The 26,945-nt window shown below is 45.1% G+C and overlaps 1 protein-coding gene across 3 annotated transcripts in view; it reads right to left on the reverse strand.

The window, feature by feature from the left end:
* LOC102738310 (microcephalin) overlaps window positions 1–26,945 on the reverse strand; it is a 208,266-nt gene that overhangs the window by 29,513 nt on the left and 151,808 nt on the right. The gene's annotated exons all lie outside the window — the stretch shown is intronic.

The raw sequence follows: 26,945 nt of genomic DNA on the forward strand, positions 1-26,945 counted from the left end.
CTGCTGGGGGTGAGCACTGGCCATGCCCCAGCCAGCACTCACCTCCTGGGGCTGACCAGTATCCCACCTGGGCGGCCTTCCTCAACCAGAGCGCTGAGTGCGGCCTGCCAGTCTCCTGCTTGGCCGCCAAGCGCATCCTGGCGAGGACCCAGCCTTACAATATGGGCTCCGAGTTTCCCAGGGTTGCAATCTTTTCTGTTTGTTTTCTTTTGGTCTCCACATTTTCTCATGGGCATCTTCCTCCCTCTGAGGTATCTCCGTTCCACACTACTGTTCAGTGTGGAGGGGGGAGAGAGAAAGAGGCACTTCCTCTGTGCCCTCCCGTCCGCTGACGATCCCCAGCTGTAGGACTCAGGGAAGGCCCTCCAAATAGGGCACAGATCTTGTTTTATAGCAAATGACCAGGACGCCTCACATAAATCAGGCTTTTTAAAGAAGCCTTCATTCAAAGCCACATTTTGGATCAAGATTTATAAAATGACCTACTGTGAATTTTACTTTGAGGCCCCTTTATAAACCACTATTGTGACTTTCCAAGTTAGAGTGGCTTTTATTTGATTACTCAAAAAACATTTTTTCCTTCTCTTAATTGAGGGTTCCCAGATAATTTATATATTTTAATTGTTATACAAGTAAATGAAACAACTTTATCATTTGAAGGTTTCAAGGATTTGTTTTTCCTTATAATCAGACATATTCTTCAAAGAATGAGGGGGGAAAAAGCACTCTCCAGGGTCCCGTAATACTTCTGGACTTAGCTATTCATTGGCTGCTTATAGAAGCCACTGAACTAACCAAATGTTTAAAATCTTGTTTACAAGTTTTTTCTATTAAAGCGAAATTTACCAATCTGCATTTATTATTTTTCTAAAAAGCAAATTAACATTTTCTTATTTTACAAAAGCAATTTCTTTGGTTTCCAGTGCATCAAAATGAAATTTGATATTCTCTATATCCTTCGAATGAAAGTGTAGGCCAGAGGCACCCCCCGGGGTTTTCCAAGACACTCATCCTAGAGGCACACATCTCCCCTCCAGAATCTAGCACACATGGTCTGGCTGCTTAGGCATAAGGATTATTTTAGAAGAAACAGTGGTTTGTGGCATTACGTCTCAGTTTAAGGACATGTCCTTGTTCATATCTATGATTTATTTGCTGCTGAGTCTTTGGTCAGAAATGCAACCCCGGCCATAACATTTTCCTGACGATCCGCCTTACAGTGTGGTTTCTGGGAACGCATCACAGGGAAAGGCCAGGGACTCCCTGCTCTTAAGTTTCAAAACACATCCCCCTGGGTGAAACAAGTTCTTTTTCAATGGATATGAAGTCCCAAGGGAGTAGGGGCACAGGGAAGGAGGAGAAAAAGGACAACTGACAAACTCTTGGGAAGGAAAGATCCTATCTGGATGTCAACATTTGGAAGAAGGGATAAAAGATGCCCCCCGTCCACCACCATGAGTGACCCTTATAGATTTTAGGAGCCTGGCAAGAACGGGGCAGGGGGTTGCCAGGAGGGCCTGGGTTCCTTCTGGTTCTACACTCACAGCTGACTGTGAGGTCACGATCCCGAGGACCTCACTCCACCTCTACCCCACCTTAAAGGGCAGATATAAGGAGGAAAAAGGAGGATGCCTGGGTGGCTCAGGTCGTGATCCCAGGGTCCTGAGATTGAGTCCTACATCAGGCTCTCTGCTCTGCAGGGAGCCTGCTTCTCCCTCTGCCTCTCATGAATGAATGAATGAATGATAGGAAAAAGGAGTAACAGAAGTAACGGAAAGACTGTTGTTGGTAAACCACTTCTCTATGCCCAAGTTCTTAGCCTATAAAACAAAGGGCCAGTACTAGATAATTTCCGAATCTACTTTCTGTGTGGACATTTTTGAGTTGATGGTTCCTTCTGATCAACTTCTTTCCTCTTACTCTTTTGTACTTAGCAACTCAATTCCCCACCCACCCCATCAGCTAATTTCAAAAGCTCCTACTGTACTTGGTTTTATAATTCGAAGAAACTGGGTCCATATTATAAAAATATGCTGGAAATTCAGACATTCACTGGAACATTCCATTGTATTTTAACCTACTCAATCCATTAGTCCTGGAGGTTTATTAGGGGATTTGGGCGGGGGGGGGGGGTTCTATTTGATGCTGTTTTTTTAATTCATCATTAGGGTACTGGAGTCCAACCCAGAAACCATTGGAATGGTCCAGTTTCTACTTTTCTATTGGCTGTGGGTGTGTTCACCATCCTTCCGGAAGCGCTGTCCCTGGGAAGGCAGAGTGCAGGAGTGATTCAACGCCTGAAAGCCCCTCTATCTGGTGCTGTGGTTGCAGGCAGTGAGGACAGCTGGGATGAGGGGGGCCAAGGACCAGCCTCTCTCTGCTCCTCAACCAGACAACCTTTCCAACGAAGCCTGTTTCCTACCTGCTGGAAATGGTGTGAGAGCCAAAAGAGACAAATGCCATAGGGCTTCACAAAAGTAAAACATCACATAAAAAAGAGAAAAAGTTCTCAAACTTTAAAAAAAAAAAATCTTAGTTGAATACCGGCTTGTAAGCTTATAAATGTTTGATATTGTAGCCAAATTATTTTTAAAAACTGACTTGCAAATCAAGTATTATAAAAAAGTGCACCTATTTTCATGGCAATCAAATACCTCAATAGACCTACTTTTTACTGTAGCATAGAATCACCACATTCAGAATACAGCCATACTTCCAATATATTGCTGGTTTGGTTCCAGACCACCACAATAAAGCAAATACAGCAAAACAAAGTGAGTCAAATGAATTTTTTGCTTGCCTAGTACATATAAAAGTCATGTTTATACATACTGTGGTCCACTGAGTGTGCAATAGCATTATGTCTAAAAAACCAATGTACACACTTTAACTTAAAAATACTTTGTTAAAAAAAAAAAGAAGATAGTAGGAAGGGAAAAATGAAGGGGGGGAAATTGGAGGGGAGATGAACCATGAGAGACTATGGACCCTGAAAAAGAAACTGAGGGTTCTAGAGGTGAGGGGGTTTGGGGGATAGGTTAGCCTGGTGGTGGGTATTGAGGAGGGCATGTTCTGCATGGAGCACTGGGTGTTATGCACAAACAATGAATCATGGAACACTGCATCAAAAACTAATGATGTAATGTATGGGGATTAACATAAAATAAAATTTAAAAAATTAAAAAGAAAGAAAAAATACTTTATTACTAAAAAATGCTAGCTATCATCTGAGCTTTCCAAGTTGTAACCTTTCTGCTGGTGGAGGGTATTACCTCATTGTTGATGGTTGCTGGTTGACTGGGATGGTGGTAGCTGAAGGTGGGGTGGCTGTGACACTTCCTTAAAATAAGACAAGGAAGTTTGGCACATCGATCAACTCTTCCTTTCACGAATGATTTCTCTGGGCATGTGGTGCAGTTTGATATCATTCTATTTAAAATTTTTAATCTTAATTTCAGTGTAGTTAACGTACAGTGTTGTATTAGTTTCAGGTGTAGAAATATAGTGATTCAACAATTCCATATATTACTCAGTGCTCATCATGATGAGTGTACTCTTTTTTTTTTTAAGACTTTATTTATTTGAGAGAGTGAGCGATAGAGAGTGAGAGAGAGCAAGCACGAGTGTGGGAGAAAGGGCAGAGGGAGAGTGGGAGGCAGGCTCTCCACTGAGCAGAGAGCCCGATGTGGGGCTTGATCCCAGAACCCTGAGATCATGACCTGAGCCAAAGGTAGATGCTTAACTGACTGAGCCACCCAGGCGCCCCATGATAAGTGTACTCGTAATTCCCTTCACCTATTTCAGAATATTACTACAATGGAATGTTACTCAGCCATAAAAAAATAACAAAATCGTGCCATTTGCAACAACATGGATGGAGCTAGAGAGTATAATGCTAAGTCAGTCAGAGAAAGACAAATACCGTATGATCTCACTCATATGTGGAATTTAAGAAAGAACACAACTGAGCACTTTGGTAGACTTTTACCCACAGAACTTCCTTCACATAGGAGGCAGTCGTCTCCAGCCCTGCTGCTGCTTTGTCACCTCAGTTTACAGCACACACCCACTGGCACGTGAAGTACTAACACACGCTGGACTAGCACTCGCACACATGATGTGCGCACACACACTATGCGCTCACTATACGTGTGCATGTACTACACACACAGATTTTATGTGTGTGTGTGTGTGTGTAAATATATATACATATATAATTCATTTATTGTTTTCTCCTTCAAGACCATACTGGACTTGCCAAACCATTTTTAGTTTATCACATCTCTTAAAGCGGAATGAAGTCCGAAAATAAAAAACAAATATCCTTCAGCAAGTGGCAAGAGGTCAGACCCAGGAGCAGAGTTTAAAAGAGTAAACTATGCAGAGTTGGGCCAAGAGGTGACTAAGAGGGAAAGAGATAAGATCTGTCTACAAATACCTGGAGGCTATAAACAACAAGGAAAGCGACAAACCAAGCCAGCCCACAACAAAGGCTGACCAGGAATTTGCTGCGTATCAAGGAAAGGAAGTGGACGAGGGCAAGGAAGCCTTCCCACTCGGGGTTCTCTATGAGCCGGAGAGCCCCAGCCAGCCGCCACCTCCTGCCCTCCCCCCTCCAGCCCTCTCCCCACGGCGCCTCAGGCCTGCCCATCCCCCCTACTGCATGGAGCCCGCCCAGCTCTGCCTGACCCATCCACATGAATGAATGCCGGACCCCCTCCCACCAGGACTCTGAGATCTAACCTCATCTGTCTGGAAACCCGCACAAAACTGCAGACCATGTCCCTCTCTGGTTCCAAACCCTGCTGGATAAAGTATAACCACCTTAGGTTGGTATCAAGACTCCTACCATCTGGCCCCTAATGACCTTCTATTCTTCCCAAGTCTTGTCAAATCTTTTGCTCAAGGAAGCTGGCCTTCCTAACCTCTTTCCATCCAGCATTTAGTACCTTGTGCCCTCCTTCCAGTCAGATTCAAGTTAAACTCAAGATAGGATTGTCTTCAATGTACGATGCAGGGAATTAAAAAGAATGACAGAAATATGGACCTTGCCTTCAAGAAGCCCATAATCTAGCAGAAGACACATATATAAACAATTAAATCATGTTACATTATCTTTTTTACACTACAGTATTTATGCTGGTGATATAAAAACAGTATTACAAAACCATAAAAGAGGGTGAAATGAATTTTTCCAGGAAGGTTTGGAAAATATGTTCCAGAAAAGCCTGTCCTTAGAATTAGGAAAAGGGTATGTGTGTGTGTTGGGTGTGTGTGTGCTGGGCATGACTATGTGTGCATTTGTGTGTTGGGTGTGTGTGTGTTGGGCATGTGTATGTGAGTGTGTGTTGGGCGTATGTGTGTGCACGTGTGTGTTGGGCGTGTGAGTGTGTGTGGGTCTGTGTGTATGCGCATGTTGGGTGTGATGGAGAGGCAAGTCAATCTGTGATCGCAGTGGTGAGGACTGGCACAAGAGTCTGATGTAAACACTTGGTTTCAGAGCGATGGGCAGCCCAGCTGGCACCAGGGGGCAGGAAGGGAATGGAGTAGGTGGGAAGGAGGGCTGAGAGCAAGCTCTCGGAAAGGTTTCATGTCTTGCTATAGAGTTTAAACTTGATCTTGCAGGCAAAGTGAAGTCACTAGAAATTTAACGGCAGAATGCAGCACGAGGAGACCAGAGTTGTGTCTCCCTCTTTCTCTCTCTCTTTTTTTTTTTTTTTGAGACTTGTGTTTTCTAAAGATGCATTTGTAAGGATGACTGAAAGAAGCACCAGAAGTGTTGGGAAGGGGCCCAAGGCTGACGTGTGCTGTGCTCCAGCACAGTGAGGCTTAAACAAGATGCGGGGCTGCTGGTTGGATTGGCTGCCCGGCTGCAGATCACGGGACCCTGGCTGGAAGCACAGAATGAAGATGGAGCTCAGCCCTGTCTTGCCCGGGGACGTGGGTGCCCACGGTTCTTCCTTCTCACCTCTCAGCGGCTATTTTCTCCATCTCTCCGGGGGTGCATTTAGCAATTATGAATGGACGCTCTCTTTTTTCTCACTTCAGAATATGCCCACCAAACCGTGGTAACAGGCAGCGTGGTACTTTTCTAGCTGGTGGAGTTAGCTACCGTGGGGGTTAGGTCTCATCAATACAGGGACCTTTGGTGGCGGGGTGTATCTGTAGCTGTAAAAGCAACCAAAAGACATCTGGGGGCCTTCCAGACCTTCCACGTAGTGCCCTGTAGCATTTTTTGAATTACCTTGTGTAGCTCTTGCACTGTTTATCAATCCAAACGATGTTTAAAAAAAACCAAGCAGAGGGGGATTTATACACACTCACAGAGGTTCAATCCTTTCATTCCATAGTAGTATTGTTTTGTTCAGTGTTTGTCAATGAAAAACCTAGCTAAAAGAAGTACTTCAATACAGAGCCATAAAGTCTTGGCCTTGTCGATTTAGTCTCAAGTGAGTCTAAAACCTGGAGCTGTAACACTGGAGGCCTAGACCTTCTTTTGGGAGGGAGGCATGCTGCAGGTGCTCGGCGAGACAGCGGAGTGGGTGTCTGGCTGAGCCCCAGGGGAGGTGTATGCAGAGTGATGGCACTGCCTCCTGAGCTGGGCGAGCAGAGCCCGCGCTCCCACGCTTACGCCCACAGTGCTGGGCAGTCACAGAGGTGCCTACAGTTGCGGGCTCACACGTGTCAAAAAGAGGGACTGCCCAGACTAAAACCTGGACCACAGCGTGGACAGATACCTCACCAAGGACGACACGCAGCTGGTAAGGAAGCCCACGGCAGATGGCCCACATCACACGTCATCAGGGACATGCCAACGAAGACAACAATGAGACAGCACTTATACACCCATCAGGATGACCAGAGTCCAGACATGGCCACACCAAACGACCACAAGGATGTGGAGTAACAGGAACTGTCACTCACTGCTGGAAGGAATGCAGAATGGCGCAACCGCAATGGAAGACAGCTTGGCAGGGTTTTGTTTTGTTTTTAAAGATTTATTTATTTATTTGAGAGAGAGAGAGAGAGAGAGCATGAGTGGGGGGAGGGGCAGAGGGAGAGAAGCAGACTCCCGGCTGAGCTTGGAGCCTGCAGCCCTGGGGCTGGATCTCATGACCCTGAGATCATGACCTGAGCCAAAATCGTCAGATGCTCAACCAACTGAGCCACCCAGGTGCCCCAGTTTGGCAGTTTCTTTTAAACTAAACATATTCTTACCATACGATCCAGCAATCCTGACCTGAAAACTTATGTCCACACCACTTATCTGCATGCGGATGTTTACAGCAACTTTTTCATAATTGTTGAAAACAACAAAGATGTCCTTCAGTAGGTGAATGGCTAAATAAACAGTTGGTCCATCCAGACGATGACGTATTATTCAGCACTAAGAAGAGATGAGCTATCAAGCCATGAAAAGACATGGAGGAACCTTCAATGTATTACTACTAAGTGAAAGAAGCCAATCTGAAAGGCTACATACGGTATGATTCTGGAAAAGACAAAACTATGCAGATAGTAAAAAATCAGTGGCTGCCAGGGGTTGGATGGGGGAAGAATGAACAGGGGAAGCACAGAGGATTTTGGGGGCGGTGAGACTACTCTGTGAGATTACTGCATGGTGAATACATGACATCACACGTTTGTCCAAACCCACAGTGTGTCCAACACCAAGGGTGAACTGTATTGTACACTGTGGGCTCTGGGTGATGGTGACGTGTCCGTGTAGGTTCACACATGGGAAGAAATGTCCCACTCTGGTGGGGGAAATGGGTCATGGGGGAAGCTGTGCGTGTGTGGGAGCAAGGAATATATGGGACTTCTCTGCACCTTCCCCTCAATTTTCCTCTTTTAAAAGAAAAAGTCTTCGTGTAGACCACAAAACAGAGAGAGGCTCTACTGCTTCTTGCAGAAATACCACCTGGAAAGCACTGGCCCCCCCTCCACACCTCCCTTCACCCTGTATCCCAGCATCTCTCCAATGTACCTTTCAATGGACAGGGCATGTGGAACCGCCTGAATTTGGCAGAGAGGTGAGACTATCAGGCCAGGGTCACCCAGGTGAGAGAAGAGCTAGGGGTCACTGGCAGGGACCCCGATTAACCAAGCATGGTCCCCCAGGGCCCTCTGTGTCCATACCAACTCAGCTCAAGTCACTTCTGTAAGTTTTTAGTACAAGTACACCTCAGAGACTGTGCAGGTTTGGTTCCAGGCCACCACAGTGAGTGAGTATCACAATAAAGCAAGTCAAATGAACTTTCCGGTTTCCCAGCGCATATATAAAAGCTATGTTTATATTATAGTGTAGGCTAAGTGTGCAATAGCATTATGTCTAAAACAACGTATATACCTTAATTAAAAAATACTTTATTGCTAAAAAATGCTAACTACATCTGAGCTTTCAGTGAGTCATAATCACTGATCACAGATCACTGTAACAAATACAATAACCATGAAAAAGTTCAAAATATTGCAAAAGTTACCAAAATGTGACATGGAAACATGAAGTGAGGAAATGCTGTTGGAAAAATGGCACTGATAAACTAGTTCGATGCAGAATTGCCACAAACCTTTAATTTGTAAAAAAAGAAGAAGAAGAAGAAAAAGCACTATCTGTAAAATGCAATAAAATGAGCTATGTCTGCACTAGGAATCAAACTGTTATTTTGCTTCTGCTGTGAAAACATTTACTTTATCAAACACTTAGCAGCAAACAGAACATAAGTCCACAATGCTTTTCATCTTTATTAATGTCTAATCCATTCCCCTAATGGTTACTTTTGAAATAGCTATAGCATTGATGTAAATAATTGTTTCACTTTAGCTTCTCTTATTTTATAGGCATACGCCCACGTGTATATATAATATTTATACACACACACATACACACACATACATGTAAAATATATCAGGAGTGAACTCCCCCCCTGCTTTACTTAATCTTGACAACTGACACATTTGTTTTAAATGTACACAATCTCTAGTTGAATCTCTATGTAACTTCCTACCCCTATCTACCCTCACTGCTTAAAAAAAAAAAAAAAAAAAAGAAAACAGAAAAGATAAAAAGTAGATCCAGGGGAAAACTACCAGGAGACTATTTCCAACAACAGATGACTCAACTAGCACCTGAGAATTTGTTGTACTTGTGTGTGCCGAGGTTCTGAACTTCCTGTTTCAATAAAATACCAAACAAGTTGTGTTTCCTTTACAAATAAGCTATTACATCAAGCCCTGTTCCTATAATTTCAGGGTTTTGTCTCCATTCCAACATTTTCTTTGGCAAATGTAGAAACATTCTAATTAAAGTGGAGAGGAAAACAAGCATCATTCATCACGATAAGAATAATGCACAAAAGAACATCCTCGTTTTTTCCTTCTTTCGCTAAGTCGTGCTCTACTTTAAACAGTTTGGGGACTGGCGTCACTTAGTCCCAGACTAATTCCTAGGTAATGACTGAAAGCAGGCCTGAGTCATATGAAAAAAAAAAAAAAAAAATTCCACAGGTATCAATAATTCCTGTCACAAGTTTAACATTCTCTTAAAAATATCCTTCCGGGCCAGAGAGGAAGGCATTCCTTTAGGTAATCACGTAACAACATCAAGGATCAAGGTTTCTTTTCAAGATCCTGAGATTAGAAGAGGCCTTCCTATTTGGGACCGTGCAAGCCTGAGTTGAAAGGAATATTCTCACTTCCCAGGAGCTCTCCAAATGTCCACTTTCATCAGAACTTTTGAAAGCCATATATTCGCTCTAAGAAGTACGATCTAAACAGGTTTAACTCATTTTAAAATACGTTTGAGTCCGAAGTGACCAGGATCTTCTAGCTGCTTGCCCCCCACCCCGCCCCCCGTTACGCAGGGGTGTGTGTGTGAGAGGCAGCACCGCTGCGTCTATTTGTGCATGCATGTTACGTCAGGGCTCCAATAGAGCCAGAGCTCCATTTCTTTCAATTTTAAAGCACTGTATTTTGGAAAGCCAAAATCTGAAATGCACCCACAGGAAACCTGCAGTAACAGTCAGCTCTGGGAGGTACAAGGCTTCTCTGGTCTCATCTATGGTCGCTGAGAATTCTTTTCAGGTTCCCGTTAGGTTTTTTTGTCTTGTTTTGTTTTGTTTTGCTTGTTTTCAGTTACCACAGGCAGGAGAGACCCACCCTGAGAGCATGCTCCTTCTCTAAGGGATGCGTTTCGGCAGGAAAACACAAGAGCGTGTCCCTCCAGCTCCTGTTCTGAAGCCACCTGCTGCCCCACCACTTAGCCAAGCATACAGATGCACGTGCTGTAGCAGAGACAGGGTCCCGTGGGGTAAACAGCATCAATTACCTTTTCAAAGACCTTCCTGACAGTTGAGGAAGAAAGCCCTCCTTTCACTGAGTAGAAGAACTGACCTTGGAGGGCAGTCTTTCTTGGGGGCATTTACCCTCCAGCCCACCGCTTTCTCTGCTTGGATGCTCTCGGATGCGATACCCATGGGCATCTCAAGGTTAGGTGCCTGGCCTCCTTTCCTGTCCCCTTGTTATTAGAGGCTGGGCATCGAGCTCTGTCTCTAGTTCTGGGGGCTTCTGCTTGGCCTCCTACGTTCTGACCTCTCCGTTCTCTCCAGGAGCTCTGCCCCTGACAGGGACTCTGAGAGGCTCAGTCCTGTGCCCCTTCCCAGATTTGTACAGACACACTCTCCTGACCCTGACCCCCAGGCTAGCGTGGGAACCCACCACCATCTTTCCAAGGTGCACGCCCAGTCTCCAACGAGGCACTTTGTATCCCCTCCTTCCTGCCCCTCTGCAAAGTCTGTGCACCGAGGACATTCTTATTTCATTGTGGGGGACTTAGGTGCAATGTTACACTTGCAGATGTGCTAAGCTAATGTTGGCTGGAGAGTCACCTGGAAATGTGACTACTGATTTAGCAGCACGACAAGCATTTACTACGTGTAAAGCTCTGTGCAAAAGTGCCAGGGGAACAAAGACCAAAAGGCTCAGAACTTTGCCTCCAATGAGCTCCATTTCTTCCAAAGAGACAGATGAATGCAGGGTGAGCACCCATCTAGTGTGGTGGTTATGTGGGTTCGCTAAGGGAAAATACAGCACATTTAAGAAAGCAGTGAGTTCAGAAATAGCAGAGTCGCGTCAGAGGCTGGGAAAAGTAGGACTGTCTTGAAGGCTATGTTGCCAGGAACAATTTAGGGAAGAGACAGCAGCTCCTTCTGCTTCACTCCCTCCCGCCTGCAGGCACTGACTCTCGGCTGCTGTGTTCTGTCTGCAGCCATAGTTCCCAGGGAGGGCCCCACAGAATCCTCGCTGGCCCCGGGGAAGTTCCGGCTGAGAGTGAGCTCTCGGCCCCAGGGTTGTTTGTTGGTATTCATCTCTGGCATCACTAGAGCCAGCTGTCACCTTTTTACAAGCAAACTAAGTCCATCTTCCACGTCAAATTTGTCCCCTGAGAATGAAGCAGCCAATCCTTGCTCTCGAGTCTTCATGCCAGAGCTAACTCTAAAGAATCTCCTCCTAGGGGCGCCTGGGTGGCTCAGTCGGTGAAGCGTCTGCCTTCGGCTCAGGGCATGATCCCAGGGTCCTGGGATCGAGTCCTGCATCAGGCTCCCTGCTCAGCGGGGAGCCTGCTTCTCCCTCTGCCTGCCCCTCCCCCTGCTTGTGCTCTCTCTTTCTGTGTCAAATAAATAAATAAAATGTTTAAAAAAATTAAAAAAAAAAGAATCACCTCCTAGACATCGAGTGTCTACCAGAGGCACAGGAAGATGATGGTAGGAAGCACTGTGTCTTGCTTCTTGGGCCTGTCCTTCCATATTCTCTCCCTCTTGACAGTGATGATGGTAAAGATAACCTACCGGAGCCTCTCTGGGCATCCGGCACGCTGCCCGGGACCAATGCTGACATGGCTGTCCACTTAGTTCTCCAGCAGGTGAGCCGGTCATCCTCACTGGGTCAGGGGAGCAATGGAAAGTGCCCAGAGTCACACCCAGGAGCTGAAAGGACCAGGGTCCAGCCTCAGCGGGCTCAGCCCCGTGTTCTCAGTCATGGTCCACCATCGCCCCTTTCCTACCCGGCAGCCTAGAGCATTCTTTCAGGTTCTCTGCAGATCTAATTTACCTGTGGAACCACGATAAATGCCAAGTCTTACCAGATCATCTATACAGAGCCTTTCACGTCCTTTTATTCCCCCAGGTAGAACTGACATATGGAAACTGTCTATATTTAGGTTGCCCAACGTGATGTTTTGATATACACACACACTGAGGTGATCGCCCCGGTCAAGCTAATTAACGCATCCACCACCTCATGCAGTTACATTTTCCTAAGAACACTTAGGAGCTACCATTTATTCTTGACCTTTTGTCCTCCGACATTTGCACAGTTAGGCCTTGGCTGTTTCATTGTTGATGATAATTATTCTCCACTGCAATGTGCTACCTTTTCAGAAAGCTGTGAATTCCAGCACCTAAGGGGGTGTGCTGGTGTTGGTCTGGCTGGGTTGTCAGGTCTAACTTGTTGGCATCTACTCTGTTGCAGGCTCTGTGGTGGCCCCTGGGAACACCGCGTCAAATGCCGCAATCCTGTTTCCTGGGAATCCTCCCCCAGGGCTCCCCTCTGCAGCCACACAATCCCCATGGCTCCAGACTTCTGGCTCCTTCTTTGCCCATCCTAAGGCACTAGGTCAGCTAGTGTTCCAACGCCTACACTTTCTTGGCTGCCATGTGCACAGACACATCGGTACCTAAATGATAAGCAACGGAGCCGACCGTCCTGGATGGTGGTGTAACTCTCCTCAACGGATAAATACCCTCCATTTTTTCAATGCTTACAACCCATGCTGATGGAAACAGCAGGCCCACTGCCCTGTAAAGGCATTCCAGAGCCGGCCGAGCTACATCACATCCTTCCCTCTACCTTCCAGCTGAGGAAACTCAAACCCAAAGCAACGACAAACTTGGGAAAAGGCACAGCTCCAGCTGGAGGCAAGAGTAAGATGGGAGCCTAATACAATGATGAAAATAACTTCCAGGATCCTTTTCATTTAGACAAAAGGTGTCACTCATGGCTTATTCTCTTCAGTGGGACTAACACACAGAGAAGCAGCACTTTGTGAACGAGTGCCAAATACCTGTGAACAACTGTGGTAACGGACTCAGAAACAGACTTTTCATTGTAAAAAAAAAAAAAAAAATGCCCCTGTGACCATTCTTATTTATTGCTTAAATTCTTCATCTGACTTTCTTAGGCTCCTTTTGGGAGAGTAACATTTTCCCCTTTTGTGAAATGAAAATAACCAAGCCAACCACCTTCATGGAGCTTCGTCACTGTAAGGTGATTTTATCTACTTGATTTTATCTGCCTCCTGATGACGCTGCGACTGTCGACTGTCCTCTTCTCCGACCCCTGATAGCCTCCTCCCTACACAGCACCAACGGCAGTTCTTCCCAGATCTGAGCCTGATGGGGCCCCTCTGAACTCACACCCACAGTGCTCGTACGCCTCGCTCAGAGCCAGAGTGCCGCGACAGCGTCTGGCCTCACTGGGTGCTCTGTCTTCCTCCCGGTGAGGGTCGAGCCTCCCTCCTCAGCCACAGCCGGCAGGCAGCCCCTCTCGAGTGTTTGCTGCGTCTGGAGCACTCTGCCTGCTGTCACCTCTCCTAACTCCTTCACGTCCTCAGTGAGATGGTGCAGGGCTGTGCACCCTGATGCACCTCCTACCCCTGCACCTCTGCATGTCTTCCCTCCTTGCTTTCTTCCATGGCACTTACGCTACCTGCTTCTCCTGTTCATGAGTCACTGTCTGTCTCCTCTCCTGGAATGGAATCTCCACGAGAGCACTGCTACGGCCTGAATGTTCGTGTCCTCCCAAAATTTCTATGTTGAAACCTAGCCCCCAAAGTGACGGTGTTAGGAGACGGGGCTTCAGAGGGTGATGAGGTCATGAAGGTGGAACATCATGAGTGGGATTCGTGCCCTCACAAAGGAGACCTCGTGGAGCTCCCGCAGACCTCCAGCATGTGAGGAAACGGCTATCCACGAACCAGGAAGCAGGCTCTTATGAGACACCCAATCTGCGGGGCCTTGATCTTGGATTTCCAGCCTCCAGAACCGTGAAAAATAAATGTTCGGTGTTTATCAGCTAGGCAGTCTGTGCTGTTTTGTTACAGCAGCTGAACGGACTGAGACAGGCAGGGATCCTTGACTCTTTTGTTCCCCGACAAGTCCCAAGTATTCAGAACTATGCCTTGCACAGACTGGGTGCTCAATAAAGGCTTCTGAATCAATGAATCATCTGTATTCTACTGATGACAGACTACTGACCCAAAAAGCAAAGCAGTTTCTCTAAAGTCACTCAGTCAGTCCTCAACTTGCCTGTTCTTGGCAATTCTACTGTCCTGAGATTTACAGAAGGTTCCTAGGTGACATGTAAGTTAAAAATAGTTTAGAAAAACTTTGCTCTTAAAAAAAGTCTAAGACCAGAGGCGCCTGGGTGGCTCAGTCGATGAAGCATCTCCCTTTGGCTCAGGTCATGGATCAAGCCCCCCATCAGGATCCCAGCTCAGCAGGGAGTCTGCTTCTCTCTCTGACTGCCGCTCCCCCCTGCTTGCTCTCAGTCTCTCTCTGACAGATAAATAAATGCAATCTTAAAAAAAAAAAAGGCTAAGATCATTCCGGAGCCACGGAGGAGAGGGAGCTAAGATAGTTTCTGCTCTCTCCAGGCTCATTCTGATATCCAAGGCAGAATGTTACAACTTTACCTCTGATGCATTTATGCCTCCTCATCCCTCTCTCTACAATCTCAGGGACCAGCGATGCGGCTGGAGGCCAATGCCATCTTCCCCCTGCTGCAGTCCTCAGCCAGAGGACATGGTGCTGCCCAGAGTCCTACTGTTTTCTTCTACAGAAAAATGCTGTTGTGTGCTCCCGACAACCTTCTCCAGGAAGCTGGCCTGATGGCAGCAGGCCCCTCCCTAATGTGGATGGACGAGATCCTACACTCACTCACTGTTTCAAATCTGGACTTGACAAGTGGCTCCTATTTCTTGGTAATGCCCTAAGAGTTCCCACAAAGGGACCACAAGTGTGTTTTTGGAAAGATCTGCGTGATCCATGCAAGTGGTACCCTAATCTGGGCTGGACTGTGATGAAAACACAGGTAAAACTCCACAGTCGTGGCCCCATCACGCTGAGCGGTGCTCGTGAAACACCCACATGCCATTGCCCGGCTCACAGCCCTCTGCTGATTTGCTTCAGCAAATTTCCTTCAAACAAATAACCCTTCACAATGAACACTCTCTAGGATCCTACACAAAGAATGCACCTGACTACGTGTGCCCTGAGTGTGCAGTGGGGAGGCCGCAGAGGCAGGCCCAGCACTGTGGCCCCTCCGCTCGCACCTCTCCTTGCCCCCTCCTGCGGGGCACGAAGCCAGCCTGGCCCAAATAACTAAGTGCCTGTCATAGCACTGACTACAGGAGAACGTGCGTTCACGTCAAGGAGGACATGGGGGTAAGGGGTGGCGGTGAAGCTGCGGCTCATCAAGGCTTCTGTTTGCCTGTAGGTTGCGTGACGTGCCAGCTAGCTAGGGATAGCACGTTCACACAAGAAGAAAGCAGTGAACACAGCTCTGCTCTAATTAAATGACTGCAAACTTGGCAAGAGAAAAACCTTCACCAGGGAAAGGCGATCTTCGCTAGAGAGGTCCGTGCGACAATTGCATAGCATTCCCCAGACTCCTAAAAATATCCTGACAGCATCCCCCAAACCTGGATTTATGAAGATGCCTGAGACTGCTTCTCAATCTGAGCTTGGAAAAAATCCCTCAATAAAACATAGTATCTGAACCTCAGCCTTGAGGCAGGAATTTGAGAAGACTAGAATAAAACTCTTTGTTTATTTGGAAGAAAAAAGAAGAGATAAAAACAAGTGCCTAGATCTCTTTTAAAATAAACAATTACAGCCTAAACATTAGAATGACTTTGATTTAAAAAGAGACAAGAGAGACATGGACGCTTGCAGGAAAACCATTTTGTGTTTGAATTAAGATTGAATGAGATTTATAACACATATTTATACCCGCGGTATGGAGTCTGCTGTAAGCAAGAAGCAGAAGCAAGAAGGGGGTGGCTTTTCAGCAGGTCTCCTTATCGGACGGGTAGAGGTGGGATGGCGCAGTGTCGGGGTTCAGAGCCCTGAGAGGGAGTCACTGCCCCATCCTATAAGGTCACCACCCAAGGTCTGAGTGGGACTGAGCCGAGCCCCTTCCCCTCTCCTGGGACCAGAAATGTCCCCAGAACACCCTGAGGCTCATTCTGCTCAAGGACACTATTACCGTGCTATTGCTTTTGAAATGACTTTAAATATCTGCAACTTTGACCTCCCACCACTTGAGGTGCTCATCATCCACGGGGAGCCACCCAAATGCTTTCCATCGTCTCCTTTCATCCTCTCACCAACCCTATAAGGCGGGATTATCAGTCCCACTTAACAGATGGAGAAACCGAGGCTCAGAAGAACCTTACCCATTTTCTAGGAAGCACTAATGTCTGCATTCCTATCCCGCGACATTTGACTCCAAACCAGTGCCCCTTATTACTATGCATGAAACCTTCCCGTTTAAAACACACATAAAAATTATGTGATAATGGGCAGAGTCAAGATTGCTGTTACCTTTAAGGGTGGGGGAAAAGGAATATGGAATCAGGTAGGGAGGGACATAGAGGGAGCTTTTAACTCTGTAATATTTTGTAAAATTTGCAATGTTTTACTTACGGAAAGCTCACAAAAGATGGAAGCAGTGACATAAAATATTAAGATTTCATAAAACTGAATGGCAGTTAGACTTGTACTATATACCACTTCCTCTTTCCCAAATTCTCAAGATCCTTCATCAAATATATGTATAAAGGAAAAACACTATGAATTTTTGAAAATATTTCTTGATATTCCAGCAGAGCTTCACAGTTTTCTTTTCTCAGTTTGCTTCACAGAATTTTTTTCCGCACTTCTGTCCCATAGTTTCCCCCCAGCATTTTATCATGGAAAATTTTAAACATACAGCAAAGTTAAAAGAATTTTACCATGAACACAATGTACTTGCTGCTACTAAGATACATGCATAAAATCACTTCCCTCTGTTTCTTTTGCATTTCAATAGACACACAGTTTGCCATGGACCAAAATTAGGAACCTGATGGGTTTCAGACTGAGGTGTCCCTAGTAGAATTTGAATGCTCTTCTTTTTTTTTTTTTTTAATATTTTATTTATTTATTCATGAAAGACAGAGAGAGAGAGAGTGAGAGAGAGAGGCAGAGGGAGAAGCAGGCTCTCCGCTGAGCAGGGAGCCCGACGCGGGGCTCGATCCCAGGACCCGATCCCAGGACCCTGATATCATGACCTGAGTCGAAGGCAGAAGCTTAACCATCTGAGCCACCCAGGCGCCCTGAATGCTCTTCTATTCAAACACAGTGCAGAGGCTATGAGTCTCTTGATGCCACTTCTATAAAATTCAACCCTCAAAGTTCACAATAACGCTGAGGCAGGACGCATCAAAAGTATCTGTTTCTCCAAGGGCCATACGACCTAGAATACAGTATATGTCTATAGCTTGTTCCCCAACTGACAAAGCAAGCTGGAAAGGAGATGGCAAAGATGTTTCTAAAGGGCTCTTAAAATATTGCTGAGTTTATGAACATGCAGGGTTTTTAAAACCTGGAGAATAGAAGAGAAAAAATACCTTCTAGCCTAACCATGCATCCCACACAAGGGGTGATTTCAACGGGGAAAGTCTATTATTTATGTAGAGACTGGCTTTGTGGGCTAGCAGAGGAAATCACTGCTACCAGGGTTGATCATTCAACATTTGATCACCTATAAACACCATTTGAGATCAAGACCTTAGTAAACAATATCCCTAGGGGTCAATTATGACATAACCCAGAAAAGAGTTAAGCACACTTACTATAAAAGTAGGCACGCAGCAATCACCACACTGAGCGAGGTGGCCCTGGGGTGGGCAGGCCCGAGACGGAAGCCAGGCTTCACCGCCCTGTGAGGCGTTCACAGTGACCTCACACAGCCTCCGTGTCCTGGGCTGCAAAGCACCCACCATCTGAACACCTGCCTCACAGGATTCCTGGAGGAATGACTCCGTTAATGTGTGGGAATAAACTCTGAAAACTCTAAACCGCTCTTTAAAGTTTACATTTTTAAAAATGTATCATTTTTAAAAAACTTTTTGTCTTGAAAAGTTATTCGTGCAAAAAGTAAACAGGCAGGCTTTCACAGAAGATACGTGAGGAAGAAGTCTTTCCTATTGTTCACTTGGAGAGACTATGAACTACCAGCAGGAGCATCACAGGCTCTTGGGCACCAAAGCCTTCCCCTCTGCTCCTGAGCTCCTCTCTCATGTACCTATGATCACTTATTGCTTCTGACAACGTCTCCACACAGACTGGAACCCGACATGCCACACAAGAACCACTCCGGTGGTTCCAGAGCCACCTTCCAGATTACGTCCCTTGTCAGTCAGAACCCACAAGCGGTTGAGAGTTTGGGGAACAGCCAACCTCTCCTGCTTCCCACCCAGGATGTCTTGCTTTCTGCGTTCACTGCTCCATCTTTGGTTACATTGGCTTATGACACGTTTCAGAAAACATAAACCAAAAGTGTTTTCGCTCTTTTCACGCATGAAATGAGTATGGGCTGATAAATATATAAGACAGAGTGTCTCCCCTGTCTCCCAGCTTTATTTTGCATTCTTATTTCTACATATAATTATTACACAGTGGGAACCTTCATTGTCTCCAATGAAGTTAGAACACGCTCCCATGCTATTGAAAACTCTCTGTAAAAATAATCATTTATTCATACTTCTCGCACTGCATCTCTGTTCCTCACCCCCCCCCACGTACACTTTTCCTATTATGAAGAACTTTCTCATGCAAAAATGTTTAAAAAGGAAGGTAGCATTTGAGATGCAACAGAACGAGATACTGTGTGGGGACAATATGTCTTTTTTTAGGCATGTCTTTCAGATACGTTAAAGGAAAAACAGCTATTTGTGAATTGAGACTTCTTATTTTCACTTCCATAAGCATAGGTATGTATAGAATTATTCACTATATACTGCTGCATTTTCGCATCTGGGCTTTATGACAAATAAGATATAGAGGCATTCAAATGGCTACACACTGGTTTAAAAGTTAATAAACCCTTGATGCTGTGCACGTAGCTTATGTAGTTGCCTCAGGAGCATTGGAAGAGGACACGGTGCGTTTTGATGGACGGGGTACGGGGTTTTTATTTGTTCTTTTTGCAGAGCTTAGGAAAGCATTACCTCCAGGCGGAAGATCAAAGTGCCTGGCACATAGTAGGTACTCAATGAAGTTTTGTTTCCTTTTCCTCCCCCACCAACTTGTCTTCCTGAAAACAAAAGCTTTGTTGTTCAGGATTTCATCATTTCCAGATGCCTGCTCTTCAAATGACATCCAGAGCGAAACACACTGATGTCACAAAGCCTGGAATTTCTGGTGGGAAATCGGCAGTAGATGAACTCACTGGATACTAAGATCCTGTTTTCATGTCAATATCCTTAGTAATAAAATATGAGGAAAGAGAGGAAGTATAACATATAAATAAATATTCCTTACTCATTATCAGTCTCAATTTATGCTGAAAAAGATTCCCATAAACTGAGGTATCAGTTCTTTAAGAAGGGATAAAAAGAAAAGCATACTTAATAAATGAAAAAATATATCATTAAAGTCTGAGTTCTGTAAACCAACTTTATTTCTGTGTCACTGCATTTCTCTAATAGCCATCGCTGTAGAACCAACCTGCCTTTCCTGAGACAACAGGATGAACACGTCCTGGGAAAATTCTTGTTGGTAAATATATCTTCTAGGTATTTTGACGATCTTATGCTTTAATTCTCATACATCCATTATTTCACAAAAACCTATTTGTAAATGTCTATTTTCACTGATTACCATGTTATTCTTTTAATGTAATTTCTGCCTGTCTACCCTTTTGATCACTTTTGTCCTCATGCTGTAGAAGTAACAACTCGAAAATAAACTGACCAGCAAACTGACCAGACTCACTCTCCTTCAGAAAGTAGTCTGACCGTCCCTTGTAATCCTCGCATGCCCCTGAGGGATGGGGTCTCATCTGACCCCCAAAGAGCTTATCAAACTATTGCTTCCAACCAGTCTGTATTCCAAGGCATGTTCTCACAAATGCAATTTTCTTTTCAGAGCTTTCCTTTTCTAAACTTTTTTTTTTTTTTTTTAGTATATTAAGTGAATTTTTAGTTCTTGCTCCAATAAAGGTCAGCACTTTTTATAGACTGACAGCTTCATGGTTGGCCCAAACCTTCTCCTGGCTCCAAATCATAAAGTTGCCCTGACTGCTGCAGCTACAGGTGCCTCCTCAGGACGACGAACAGGGTGCGTGCCGTCCCTGATTCCAGGTCACCCTGCCCAGGACCTCGCCAACAGCTGCTGCTGGTACGCCCCCTCACTACCATAAAGGACTCCTCAGCCTCAGTGCCCCTATAGATCTTCCCATGGCAAAGCGAAAATTCTTCTTGGACCTCTGTTTTCCCCAAACGACCAGACTTTAGAAGGCTTAAAACAAAATGCCTCGAGATGCCTCGGACTGTGGAGAGGCTGCCCTCCATGGAACTCTGTCCCTGGGAGGGCTTTTTCAAGTGGGCTCTCCTCCAGTACATCAGTCAGAGGACGCTCACTGGCTCAGAGAGCTCAGACTCATGGAGCACAAATTCTATCATCAGCACAGGTGATAAAGAGAAGGATCCCCTGCCATACGCTTCTGGGGATTGCTAACTCATGGCCTTTTGACTGAGTGCATGCCTGAGCTCTCTGAATAGGGTCTCCACAAGTATCTGCTTATTTACCAAGGCCCCCTTGCAAGTAAGTATGCATTCTTAACAAGAAGTTCTGGGCTGCAACCTTATCCTTGTGAACTTTTAAGACCATAATAAACCAACGAGGCCCCAAGATTGCCGTTCTCCTGAAAAATTACCAAGTGATGTGTAACTATATACAAATACATGCCAAAAATCGTCATCAGATTCATAATAAACAACAACTAGAAACAATCCTAATGTCCACCCATCACCAAATGAGAAACAAATAATGTTCTGTATCTTGAGTGTAGCGGTGATCATAGAGCTGTATGCAGTTGCCAAAAGTCATCCAACTATGCACAGAAAGTGGTGAATTTCATTGTATGGAAATCATACTTCAGTAAGGCTGGGAGAAAAAAAAAATCGTGAGCTGAAACAAACAACAAACAAAATCTAGACCAGAGGTAGATCCTGTGATAGCAAAGTCGAGTTGGAATTCAACGGGACTGAGTTAGAAGTCGGTTCAGAGTGCTCTGTATTTGCCAAACTTCAATGAGTCATTTTTCCTCTCAACTTATTTTTACAAAAGAAAGAGGCATTGTAGAGACTTCTGATCTATATAATTCGGACCACCACCAGAGATGGGCGAGCCTGCTCCTACCAAATCAATACACATCATGGACAACAAAAATCAGTGGACATTGCCAACACTGAGAACCTGAAACATATGTCCCCAGCCTGGAATGAAAAGTGCTGGGTGTCCAAGAAAGGAAAATCGGTGGTCCCAGGGCTCCCCACTGAGGAAGGCCGCTCCCCTGGCCCTCCCTTTGTTAGTGGGAATATTTCTGTCAGGCACGAATCATCACAAGGGATTTCAAGTCAGGATGCCTCTGTTATAGGAGGTTTGTGTGAGAAACAAGGTGTGCTACTTCAGCCAAAGACACTTGTGACAATAAGAAGGTATGCTTCCAAATCTCTTATCCCTCCCACCCGTCCTGAACAGTCCTGCCAGACTCATCTCACTAAAACCCGTATACTGGTTTGCAACAGCCCTGCTGCCCACAGCCATGGACAGCTCTGGGGCTGAGTGCTCCATCTTCCTTTGCCAGATGTATCCCTGTCCTTTGATCCATAATGGAGCGCTCATGGTTTCCTATACTACCCTGGACTTTTCTTGTTTGCCTTTATTTTGTTCCCTTGGCCAGAAATCCCCTAATATGTGTATTTCTAAGCCTGTGACTGGCTTAAGGGCAGATACTCAGTAAGTGCTGAATGGGTGGTGGGCTTGTTCTGCAGGAGATAAATGATACACGAGGACTGAATCCGGTGGTTCTCTGCACATGGACATCATTTACAATGAAGAGCACACAGGCTGGGAGGGTTCTAGCAAGGAAACCCCAGTGGTAAACTGTAGCCCCGGGTCCCACCTTTAAAGGCAAGCAGATAGCAGGGAGTATATTTGGGCTAGACAAACTCCCTTCTCCGAGTGGCTTGAGAAATTTTGTTACATTATTGCCCAACCATGTTTTTTAAAAAAGGATGTTTGTTTGTTTTGAGGAAGACTCTGAGAGTTAATGGTACAAGTGAACTTGTGTTAACATAAAGACGTGCAATAGAAACCTCATGCCTTTACCACACTCTTGGCCAGCTTTTATGTTATAGAAACTGAAGGTACTGTTTTTTTTTTTTTTTTATCTGCTCTGCAGTCCCGTGACATAAGTGGTCATAAAGAATAAACTATAGACCAAGGTGTTCAGCTACCGGGCTTAATTTTATAAAAGAGGAGAAAACAGCAGTTAAATGTAATTTCTCTGTCTTTTAGTGGGCAATAAGAAGCGGGGACGTTCAAGTGTGCGTGGGAACCCAGACTAGATGCATGAGGTGAGAATGATGTCCGCTGTCACTAATAAATTTCAATAAAAGAGAAAAAAAATACCGCATTCTCTTATTTTGTGACATTCAGAAAGGCAAACCTGGGAAGGAGGGGCACGAAATGCTTCCAGAGCATCCTATTCATGTGAGGTGGAAGACGGGCGGTCAGAGGCCCCAGCGCTGCAGCCTGGCGCTGGGATGAGCCAGCGTCCAGGGAAGAGGCTCTGGGACAGCTGTGGCCCACTTACAGCCGTGGTGACCACAGTCAGATTCAACTTCCCGGTAGCGTTCACCCAAACTGTCTCATTTAAACAGGAAACTCACGGGACAATTGCAGGACACACGGCTGTGGGTGGACACAGCCCTTGCCTCGCATGTCACTCACACCGCAGCTTACCCTGGGGCTGCGTTCGTGGGACCCACACCGCCTTTCCCTATGGAGTCCCAGTCATGCACAAGAGCTTTCTTTGTCTTGCTGAAAAGACATTTATTTGCCTTAGGAAAATTCAGAACCCAGAGAGAAGGCTTACTAGTCTGAAAATACTAGAGAAATCGAGTTTCACCTCCAATACTCGAAACTGACCTGCTGGAAGACAGTTTATATTCATGAAATGCTGCCCCTCTCGTGCTTCCAAGAATGCTGGCAATGGGGCAGCAATGGGGCGGAGGAGGGGTTTTATCTATTGATTCCTATGGCCCCATGAATCAGACTTGCCAACACTGAGAACCTGAGACACATGTCCCCAGCCCGGAACTAAAAAGGTTCCTTATATTTTATTTGGACTTTTAGATTCTTGGGAACTTCAGAGATCGTCTCCATTTTGCTGTTTATCAAATATGGGGTAACTGTGTAAGTGGGGAACACGGCTGACCCAACCTGTTCAGCAGAACTGTGTTTACGGCAAGGCCTCCCCAGAACGGCTATATCTTGTCAGGATATCACTGTGTTTGGAAAACGCCAGCAGGGCAGGAAAATTTTATTGTAAAGTCACTTTAAAAAGTCACCACAAACTACTTTGTGTATTGTCAAATTTTGGAAAAGATTAAGTGACGCTGTGGCCAACACGGAGAGATGTTTTGTAAGATAACCCCGGGTTACAATGGTCTGAAAGAGCATGGCCTGGGACGGGCTGTGTTCTGGTGGTAAATTATCGTAGATGGGGAATGTGTCAGGGCAAGCATGCAAAAGGATGGGGATACAGAGAGATTATAATAAAAAAGGATTAGTCTGGTAAGACTTTCAACAATAATCTCCATCTGCTATGTCTCCTTCTAAATCCGTTGAAATATTTTTGTGGGTGATTCTGTTTGCACTAACTTCTAATGTTTTATGGTTTACTAAACCCTAGATTGTGGTAGGAATACAAACAGTAGGAAGAGGAAAGATTCACATCTCAGATGAACTTGAAACTTCCCCAACATTCCAATTCCATAGTATTAGTTTTACAGTGTGTACTGATTGTCAATTCAATCTGCAATTTTTTATTACAAATTCGATGTATGAATATGAAGGTTTCAACTACAGGCAAACCTGGGAATTGGCTACAGTGTCTGAGAAGCGACCGTGGCGGGAATGTCGGAAGGTTTCAAGTGGATCAGACCCAGTGCTATAGACAGCAAGTCTTGTCAAATGACCAATGCATCCATCAGACTGGTGGGAATTTCAAGGTCTAACCAAGTTTATACAATAAACTTTGAAAGAGCCACCAAAACAAAGTCCACCCACCTGGAAGTAGTAAAAACTCAAAATTAGGACAACAGAAGGTACACACAAAGTGCCAAAGATGATGATGCTAAAAACCAACCAACTAACCAACCAACCACCCGCCCCAATAATACCCTAGAAAAAAAGGGCCTTCAAGACAATGACGCTGTGTGCGACCACCTCTTTGGGGTTAGGTTAGCCCATGAGCCTTTTCTACAGAATAACCCACCTAAGATAACTCTAGGGCTATTTATAAAATGCAAAGATGATCATTGCCCCCCAAAAGCTTGATTTCTTGCTCATTCCCAGCTTTCGGCAAGCTAGCTTCCTGCTCCTCCCTTACGGGACTTATAGGTTTTCCTCCTGAGAACTCTCCATCTACCTCACTCCTGCCCTTCATCCAGGCATTGTATCTGAGAGACGGGATCACACTACATAGGTCAGCTCTGACTTGCAGTATTTTTTATTCCTTTAGCCAGCTTCATTCTGTAAGGCCTTTTTGTTCTTGACAATATGTAAAATTCATATTTACTTACATATTTAAATTTATATATTTGTTATTTATTAAATTCATATGTGTAAAGTGTGTGTATCTCTTGCACTAGTACAACATGCGTGTCCCATGACAGTAGGGGTTTTGTATGTCTTACTGCTATGGAGCTAGTGCCTTGCAGGTACATGGAACATGTTTAATAAATATCTGTGTGTGTTTGTATATATTCATAACATCTAAGGAATCTTTCATGGGACACGCAGTCAGTTACTGGTCTCAATTCTTTCTCCTTGTATCATGCTTACAAAAACTGCTGGGCACCTAATACTCAGCAAGACACCGTGCTAGGCAAGATGAAAAGTGACATTTCACTGAAGGGGTTTTCGTTTACTACAGAATACAATGATCATGGGTCCATGGCTCAATTCAATCCGACGAATACCCAAATGCCCGGAGTTTAATAAAGTACAGACCTTCGGAGCAGAAAGAGACTTCTCCTCAAGGACTGTCGCCCTCAGAGAAAACTTCATGGAAAAGCATTTTATGGGGAAAAAAGTAGAACCTTAAGGATGGGGGAGGCTTTGGAAACAGAGAGCCTCACATGGGCCAAAGACTCTAAGAAAGACCAGGAAGAAGAACACAGGGATGGGAGATGGCACACTCTCTGAGAAACACAGGGCTTGTGATGGGGACAAAGCAGAGAAGGAGATGGCTGGAGAGCCACACTGTGGAAGGACCCCAAGGATGAGGATCGCAGACAACGGTGTCCTTGGATGGGGGAGGGAGGGCCAGGTATCAGTGCTCTAGTTCTTGTGTTGAGTGGTGAGTTCAGAGTATTTATTAAATAAATTTTGGTATTAAAAGACAGACAAAAACAATCCAATGAAAAAGAAGGCCCCCATGCACGGAGCACTAAAGAGGGCATGTCCTGAATCAAGGATTGTGAGTAATCCAATTGTGAACATCTGAGGTTACGGAGGCAAATACGCAGACGGATTGGTTATTTGCTTTGGAGTCAGACTGGGGTTTGGATTCTAGCTCTGCAAGCTCAGTTCACTTCACTGGATTTCAGTTTCCTCAACTGTGAAACAGCGTTTCTTACCTTGAAGAGTCATTATGCGGCTGGAAAGAGCGAATGTAAGTGAAGTGGCTGACTAACCCACCACTGTAACAGGGAGCATCTAGGAGTCCGTTAAGACATGCAAAGCATTATTACAAGTGCTTCACACACACAGTAACGTGCAGCCACCATGCTGACATCAGAAGGGATGGTGGGGGCATCTGAAGCCGCGCCTCCCCGCTGAGCCGCCCAGTTGCACCATATACCTTCCCACCCCCCAATCACTGAGCCCAGGGCTGGAGGCTACACAACGTGGGCAGGAATCCCATCACAGCCAATGCTGACCAGTTTAGAAAAGTTCCAACGTAATTTAAAATTTATCCAAAAGTACTGAAAATCAGATAGTAAACACAGAACCACACATAAGTTGGGGCATTTTCTTCACATAACTAACTTTCTTGTAAGAATGTCTAGTAAGAACCATCAGAGGATACTGTTCTGTTTTCACATGAGATCCTGATGTTTAGGTTACATGCTAATGATCAAAAAGAAAACCAAGGGAAGGACAGGGAATGATTGCTTTTATCCCTAACTTGTGCTCTTCTCGGTGATATTCACATGTAAAATTCCATTGCTTTTCTTGGTTCCAGAGTTACAAACAGTACAAGGGCATCGGATTTCAGAATAACAAGTAGAAACTAGCAGCAAATCCAAATCCATCCCCCATTAAAAAAGACATATATGGCTGAATCTTGAACAATGAGAGCATTAGGAGCACCAACCCCTGTGCATTCACAAATCCACATATAACTTTTGATTCTCCAAAAACTTAATTAATAGCCTATTGTCAACCGGAAGCCTTGCTGATAACAAGCAGGTGATTAACATATATGTTGTATGTTGTATGTATTATATACTGTGTGCTTACAATGAAGTAAGCTAAAGAAAATGT

Source organism: Leptonychotes weddellii, chromosome 2 (genome assembly GCF_054177405.1).
Source record: "Leptonychotes weddellii isolate Sample4059 chromosome 2, ASM5417740v2, whole genome shotgun sequence".
In the NCBI taxonomy this organism is placed as follows: domain Eukaryota; kingdom Metazoa; phylum Chordata; class Mammalia; order Carnivora; family Phocidae; genus Leptonychotes; species Leptonychotes weddellii.